The sequence below is a fragment of the Cavia porcellus genome, unplaced genomic scaffold (genome assembly GCF_034190915.1).
Source record: "Cavia porcellus strain 051 isolate PalLab524CR breed Dunkin Hartley unplaced genomic scaffold, mCavPor4.1 scaffold_34, whole genome shotgun sequence".
Classification (NCBI taxonomy): domain Eukaryota; kingdom Metazoa; phylum Chordata; class Mammalia; order Rodentia; family Caviidae; genus Cavia; species Cavia porcellus.
In genome coordinates, this window is record NW_026947517.1 from 14,269,841 (window position 1) to 14,278,504 (window position 8,664).

Consider the following 8,664-nt stretch of genomic DNA (forward strand, 5'->3'; position numbering starts at 1 on the left):
TCTTCTTTTGATGTGGTTGGCTAAGAGTTTATCAATTTTATTTATTCTTTCAATGAGCGAACTCTTTGATTAATTAAAACTTTTTATTGTTTTTATGCTCTGCACTGCATTACTTTCTTCTCTGATAATTATAGTTTCCTCTGTTTAATTGACTTTGGGTTTATCATGCCATTTTTTTCTGGAAGTGTGAGGCACAACAGTAGATCTTTATTTATGCTCTTTCTATTTCATGAAGTGAGATTTGAGTACTATAAATTTCCCTCTTTGAACTGCTTTCATTGAATACCATGAGAACCAAGGTTTGCATCTATAATTTTGTTGTGTTGTAGAGATTTTCAAGTTTCTTCCTTTATTTCATCTGCGAGCCCTTGATTGTTTGGCAGAATGTTATTTAATTTACATATATTTCTGAAGCTTTTGTAACTTCTTTTACAATTATTTCCCAATTGTAGTGCACTATGGTCAGGTAAAATGCATGGGGTAACTTCAGTTTCTTTGCATTTACTTTAGCATGTTCTGTGGACTAGTTTATATGGCATGTTTTAGAGAACCTCCCCTGCACAGCTGAAAGGTTTATTCTGAATATGTTGGGTCACATACTTGGTAAATATCTCTTCAGTTCATTTATTCACAGATTCAGTTCTATTTTCATATTTCTTTGCTGATTATTAGTATAGTTCATCTATTTGCAATAGTGGGTATTGAAGTCACTTGGGTCAATTGTATTATTCTTTGTTGAATTATTTTCAGGTCTTTTAACAATTGCCTTATATTGTTGGCTGCTCTTGTATTAGATGCACACATATTTATGATTGCTATCTTATCCTTTTAAAAACTTTCCATTAACATGTATGCAGTGAGGCTCTTTATCTTTTTGGTCATTCTTGGTTTGAAGTTCATATTGTCTGCAAAGGGAATAGCTACTCATGCTTTTTTCTGAGCCTCTGTTGCATGGAAGATTATTTTCTGTCCTTTGACTTTCAGTCTCTGAATTTCTTTTTGAATTAAACATTTTTTTCTGTATACAGCATATTTTTGTAACTTGTTTCTTTATCCATTTCACCCATCTATTTCTTTTTTGTTAATGAGCTGTGACCATTAACAATGATACGTATTGGTTTGTCTTTGTTGTAATATTGTTCTGCTGTTGATTCTCTGCTTTTCTCCTCTGTTTAATTACTTGTCCTGCCTGGTTGTTTCTGTGTTTTTCTTGGAACTGTGTCCATTTTTACCTCTCTCTAGTATGAGTTTCATTACTTTTTCTACGGTCAGTTTTGCAGTCATATATTTCTCCAGTTGTTCTTTGTCATGGAAGTATCTTATGTGTCCATTAATTTTAAAAGTTTTGCAGGGTTCATCAATCTGGGTTGGATGTTCTTTCTTTCAGGACTTGTATTTCTGTTCAACTTCAGGACTTGTTCTTCTGTTTCAACTACAGCTTTCTTCTTTACTTGGATATTTGTGTTGAGAAGACTGAGGTAGGTTCATGAACAAAAATAAAGGAATCAAAGCATACAAATTGATAAATTTGGAATTTGATTAATAGAACTCAGGACCACTCATATAGATTAAATTTCAGAGTCCAGACAAGTGGCTGAACTGGAAACTTACAAAGCTTTTAAACAGAGACCCTCAAAGTGACATCCTGTTGGAAACAATCGAGCTAGAATCTTAAATTAATTTTTAGTTGACACCTGTATCATGTTTCTTTTGTTGAGCTGGGTAACTTTTCTCCAGGTGGTGCACCTCATTCTGCTTTTCTCATAGGATGTGCACTGTGAGTAATTTTCCATTCTCTTGGGTTAAATATAGTGCACCAGTTAAAATCAGGGCTCAAGATGATGTCAGTTATACCAAGCTACAAAAAAGACTGCTAAGAAGTTGATGTGCTTTCAATTATAAGTGATCTGTGACTTTTCCTTAGTAGCATTTTAAACTGTGTTCTTGTGCTGTATTTCTGGAATCTTGAATATTATATATCTTGGTGTAGTTTCATTTTGGTTATGTCTCTTTGGAGTTCTATATGTTCACTTATTTGTATGGCCAATTCTTTATTCATGCTTGGGAGGTTTTCTTCCATTATTTTGTGAATTTTTTATGGTATTTGTGTTGCCTCTGGCTTTCTTACTGACCCCAATCAATGTCATGAAATTCTTCTTTGATGCATTTTGTACCTGTTGGATTGATTTCTCATAGTCTCTTGTTAATTTTAAGATAGCATTGTTTTCATGACAATGAACTACAATTGTGTCTTGCAGATCTGAAATTCTAAACCTCTCTTTTGTTCAGTCTGTGCATATAATTTAAATCTCTTATATTTTTTATATATTTCTTATGTAGCATCGAACATGTTGAATGCTTGTTTGGATCTCTTTCATGTATTCCATTTTTTCACTATGTTGGGCAACCTTTGTTTTTCATTGTTTTCCTATGTTCATCTATTCTTTTATTCATGTGTTCTCTAATATATTTGACTTAAAGTATTTTTTGTATCTGAAAGATTTTCTCTGTAAACTTTTCCACATTTTTTCAATTCTGGGTGATCAATGCAAACAATTTTGAGAACAGTCTCTAGCTGGTGGTTTGCACTATCATGCACCACATAAGATCTAATAGGCATGCTGCATAATAAATAAATGGTGTGCCTACCATCAGTGTAATCAATATACTGCAAAGAAGTTCTAGTACAAAAATATATCTTAAATAACAAACAAAATAAACAGAAAGAAAATCCACTTCTTACTTGTGGAGAAAAAAAGAGCAACTAATGATAAATCTCACACAGGAAGGCCACCCTCTAGGCATCAGGGAAGGGGTCCTTCAGGCAGATGCAGGCTCAAGAACAAAGCATCAACTGTCCTCAAGTTAAGACCTCACTACTGGAGTTTCTGGGACCAATCTTCCTATCATAGGAACATGCACATTTATACTTTGCTGTATACCCAACCTAACAGAGACACATGGAGATCTCACTGTGTGCTGACTACCCCAGATCCCTAGAAGCAGCCCACTCTTTTAGAGACAAGTGAATCCACACCACCTATACCTGGTGATGACTAACTCATGGAACAGAAAGTGAAAACAAAAAGCAGGCAAATCTTCTGGAGGTGCCTTCAGTCTGACTCCAACTTCCTGCCTTTGTAGATCTGTTCAGATCACTGATTCTAGCAACATGATCAAAATTGCTGTCTCCTCTCTGACCACAGGATACAGGCTCAGAAGTGGGTGTATCAGTGGCAGCTGAAGGTGCCCCACCCCTCTGTAGCTGCTGTCTTGGAGGACAAAGCCCCTTGTTCTCCTCCACCTCCCTCTCTGCCTCTCCCACCCAGCTTTGAAGGCTGAGCTGCCATCAGGCAGTCTGGGTGGAGAAGCTTAGCAGGCCCTTCAACATATATTTATCTGGCACACAACTTCCAAGTAACTAATCATGGTAAGGAAAGTTATAGTAAAAGTTTCATCTGAGTGCAGGAATCTTGCTCTGTACATCATGACCCCAGCATCCATGTGGTGGGGATTAAAACACATAGGGTTCTCGCCACACTCCACAGCTTTTCACAATACAGCAGCCCTATTGCTCATGGCACAGGTGCTTGTCTCACACCAGGACAATGGCCTACAACCTCACTGTGCAACTGGACTTGGGAAATTGATTCTGCTGTGAAGCAGGAGACAGTGAGCAAGAACAGAGAGAACACAAGGGAAGCCTGGTAACTAGGTGGCCAAAACGAAAGAAGAATTGACTGGGGCCATAACCTTAAAGTGGTCACTGGGGCAGTGTAACATTGTACACAAGAGACCCTTGGCCCTGTCTCCTGTCCAGGTGCTGTCCAGCTCCTGATGGGCCCAGAGCCATTCCATTAGAAGGCTGACCACACTACCATGCCTTATAATACCTTCCATTGCTGTTGGGACAGGACCAAAATGCATGAGCCCAGGGCACAGGAGTTTGGACACAGATACATTTGGGCTGGGGCACACTTATTTGCCCTTATTCCAAAGTGTAGTACAGATCTGAGGGCCCCACTTCACCATCTGGTGCACCCAGCCTTTGTTCCCTGAGCAGATACAATTCTGCCAATATCATATGAGCCATTTCAAAGTTACTGTGTCTACCTGAATTCTGCAAGACAGGAGCACCTGCATTTGTCTCCCCACATATCCAGGAACACATGCATCACACAGGGACCCAAAGCTTAGGTCAGGTCCTAGGTTGCTCCACAGTCAGATTGATCTTGATTCCCCAGTTTTGACCACCATGTCCTGAGGAGAAATCTAGAGCTTAGAGCCAAGAATAAGATTCCTGGTGGCTTCAGTCCCAGGTTGTGAATCAAGGACAACACATTTTGGTTCTAACTTTTTCTGGGTGACAGCAAATCAGCCATACCTGTGGGTACTGGATTCTCTCTTTGTCAAAAGTGTCTGGGGGAGTGCAGAGCAGCTCCCAGGTCAGCCAGGGCTAGCACGAGCCCAGATGTGTGCTCTTGAGAGGAGAAGGGAGTATAAGAGGAGGAGGGCAGGATGCCTGGGGAAAGAGAGAATGGAAGTTGGAAGAAGAAGGCAAAGAAATGTCCCTGAGCTACATAATGGCTGGCACTTGGTTTTGTCACCCACCATACCTATTGGCTGATAGCACCTAACTGCACCAGCTATATTTTGGGCAGCTACACATGCAGTGTCTCCTCTTGTGGCTCCACCTAAAGGTCAAGAGAAGACTGGGCTGGACAAAGAAGGACTTAGTTAGACAAAGTCAGGCAGTCATACAGTCTGTGTTGTGCAAATTCACTATCAGACAGAGCCAGTGTTCACTGCCACCCTGACCCAGCAACACCAGGCCAGGAACTCCCTTGTTCAATGCAAGAGGCCCATCCCGATGCCCTCACAGGCACTGGGGTCCACACATCAGAGAAGGGCTGCCCACCTCTGTGGTTTCCACAGAACCTGCTCCTGCCCTTGTTTTGTGCTCTCCCTCATGGTGCTCAGCTCCCACGTGGTGCCACACAGAGTGTTCTGGATTTTTCCATGCTACCTGCTACTGATCCTGTGCTTCAGCTTGCTGTGCCATGGTACGAGTTCAAGTGACACCCTCAGGCTCAGGGAATAAAAAGAGGACACCTTCCCAGTTACATGGTGGCCATGTGTGAAAGTGGCACCAAGAGGTGCTATTTCCCTGTCATTCGGCCCTGGAATGATGCACATCAGACTGTGGTCAGAGCAGCAAGCTGGGGAACTGCTCATCTGCTGCTTGAAGAACCATGTTTCAGTCCAGGTCAGGACAGCTGAGACACTCAGTGACCTGTCGGGAACAGGGGCGGGATGGAAGTGAGGCAAATGTCCATCACAGGGCTTAGGAAATGATGCCAGGGAAGAAGAATGAAACTCAGTCTCGTCTCAAAAGGTGCACTCACCAGGGATTTGGACTTTAGTTAGTCATCAGTGTCATGGATCAGGGTACAGGGCGTTTGGGTTTCTTCACTGTGTCTGAGGTATGACAGTTCTTGAAGGTACTTCATAACAACAACCAAAGAGGATGAAGTTACCTCAGTGGACAGTTCAGTTATGAACAATTGTCCAGCCCTCCAGCTTACTGGTGGCCCAGGAGGAGACATTCCCAAAGTAGTTAGCTGCTATGCAGGAGGGCATAGGTTTAAGCATTCATTCTTTGGGAAGGTGAGCATTAAGGAAAACACTACTAGTAATTGCAAACACACCTTTAAATTGTTTACTTGTTTCAGATGACATCCTCAAGGTAATGAGAACCACAAGACATTGCTGTAGGCTGGGACTTAGGTCAGCAGCTTCAGCACCTGCCTAGAAAATGCAAGGTTGCAAATTTGGTCCACAGTACCAAAAAAATAAAATGAAATGAAATAAAAATTGAGAAATTAAACCAACCAGAAGAGTACACACACACACCCTTGTAAGTCATCTAGAGTAAACAGTGTTTGTTACAATCACCCTGTGAAATGGGCATAGGTGTGCACAACTGCAATTTCCATACAGTCGGAATCTGAGTCAGGAACATCAGAAGTTCAAGTCTAGGTGGAAGAATATGGAGAATTAAAAAAAAACACAGAGGGAGAGAGAGAGGGAGAAGGAGAGGGAGAGAGAAGTTAAACAGAAAAAATCTATGCCATTATAATACCAAATTCTCCACTCAGAAGTGTTCTCATCCACCGTTGTTTCATTTAGTTTTGTCTTTTTGAAGCAAGGTCTCACTTTGCAGTTCAGGCTAGACTTGAGCTCACTGTGTAGCCTAGGTTGGTCTCAAACTTTCAAGAATCCTGACTCAGCCTCTTGAGTGCTGGGATAACAGGAGTGCACCAACATGCCCAGCTTCCACTATTTTTTTTTTAAACACAGGCTTCAGAAGTTTTGCTAGAGGGAGATGCAAAATGCACTCAGGGGTGGAGTGTGGGTGCTCAAAGAGATGAGGCACCTAATTCACCAGTTTTGATGCACAGTGTACAATGCAGCATGATCTATAATGTGATTCCAGGAGAACAGGAAAGTGTCTCCCTCTAGAGGTGAAGAACAGTCCTCCCCATGTGGGTGTGATAGGTCTCGCCAGTGCAATCCAGCTCTCCTTGTGTTGGGGAGGCAGTTTTGACAGTTGCCCCAGGAACTGTTCAATTGCCAATAGTCATGAATCTGTCTTCACTCTGCTATTCTCTGGCAGTGTATAGCTACTCTGCACGGTGCACCCCAAAGGCTGTTCCTTTAGTAGTTATGAAACAGTGTCAGCAAAACAAAGGGGCCAGAGATATGGAGTACTGAACATTTATCATGATTGTCAAGACTCATCTGAGAGATGAGCCTTCTATAATCCTGCTTCTTGGGCTGGGGACAATCAACCCACAGGCTCTGAGGAAGGCCACATGAGGGCTGAAAAGTGAGCCTGAGCTGGTCCAGGGTTTGGGGAACCACAGGGTGAGAATAAATTCTAGATGGGGAGGGGAAGGTGGGTGAGATCAGCTTCCAGAAGGACCCAGCCTGGCTTCCCCACCAGGCCAGCAAGCCCCAGGTGCTGTCTGAAAGGCTGCCATGGGGAACTGTACTAAAGGACCTGGTTCATCACATGGCTGGTGTATTCTCTGCTGTCACTAGAAAGGTGAATCCTTTCCACTTAGGCAATCCCAGAGGAGACAAAGTGAGACCTCCTGGTCTTCTGTCCTGGCTGGCTGGTGGCTTTGAGGGCTTCCTGGATCATAAATGCTGGTGAACACCCCTTAGTGACTACCTGCTCTGTGGACCTGGGTGTCCCTACCATCCCTACCATGGGGGAGCAGGGTTATGAGACAGGACATGGCCCCTCCCAGCTCACTGTGCAGGGCAGACCCTGCAGCTCTATGTGCAGCCTGTGCTTCCAAAAGCTGCCATGTCTCTCTGTGCTATACTCACACCTCTGGGAGGCTTTAGCTGAGTCCTTTCTCTGCTTGTCTGAGATCTCAGAAGCTTCTTACACACTACTAGTCACTGCACCAACAGTGCTGCCCCAGACATCAGCCTGGATCAAGTCCCTGCAGGTCTGCAATCCACATACCTGTACCACATTAGGGCCTCACAATAACAACAGATGCCAGCAGGGGTGATTGTGAGCTGAGAGGACTCTGTAATGAGGCCCAAGGAGGACAGGGGATATTCAGGGTCAGATTACACCTTCAGCACCTCCCTCCAGGAAATAGTAAACAGCAGGCCTGTGGTCCTACCCCCAAAGGAAACTGGGGTCTAAGTCTTCAACTATCACATCCTCTCTGCTAAGCCACTAACTCTGGCAGGTGTCAGGTCACTGTCCACACATTAGTGGGAGCATCAGAATAGGGACATGGACACTAAGTCACTTCAGTTCCTCTCATGATTTATTTCTGCTGATTTAGTTCACTGTAACTGCTGGGCCCAGCTATTCCTTTGGCACTGTTGTGATTGTGCTTCTACCCTGTCCCCAGCTCTGACACATCATCACATCAGCAGGGGTGCACTCACCCAAAACCTAGGCCCTTGCTACTTTGTCTATATCTCAGGGAAAATATACAGGCCCCTCAGGTCAGAGGTTGAGGCTCCACTAGTCTAAATGACATTGTACACGGAGACAGTGAACACAGACACTCAGCCTTTCATGTTTAAGGACCCATATTCTTCAGCAGCACCACAGGGAAGTACCCTGTGTGTCATCATATACCTGTCCCCACTCCCACACCCAAGACAAGCCTGCTTTTTCAGCTCTAGAATGTGTGGTTGTCACAGGAAACATGGGATGATACTCTTCATGTATGGAGTTAATGACTTATTTGCTCACAAACTGATCTGAAATGCTATCATTTCTAATTTCTCCTTATGAAATTTAACCTTTGAGTAGCACTTTGAGTATCACTAACCATGAGTAGCTTCCAGCACTCATGGCGGGGGGGGGGGTGGTGGCATGGCTGGGCCACAAACTCCAGGCTTCCCACTGTCTCATCACAGACTGGAAATCAGTCAGTGGAGAACCTGGCGGTCATCTGCACAGTGAGGGTGATGCAGGCAGGTGGGCTGCACAGCCTCATAGAGCCATGGAGCAGGACATTCTGCACAGCTGCCCCTTCCACAGCTCTTCCTTCCCAGGTCCCTCAAGGGCCAACATTTGTACCCCACATGCCCCGATGCTGGGAAGGTGAGTTTGCTCTCAGC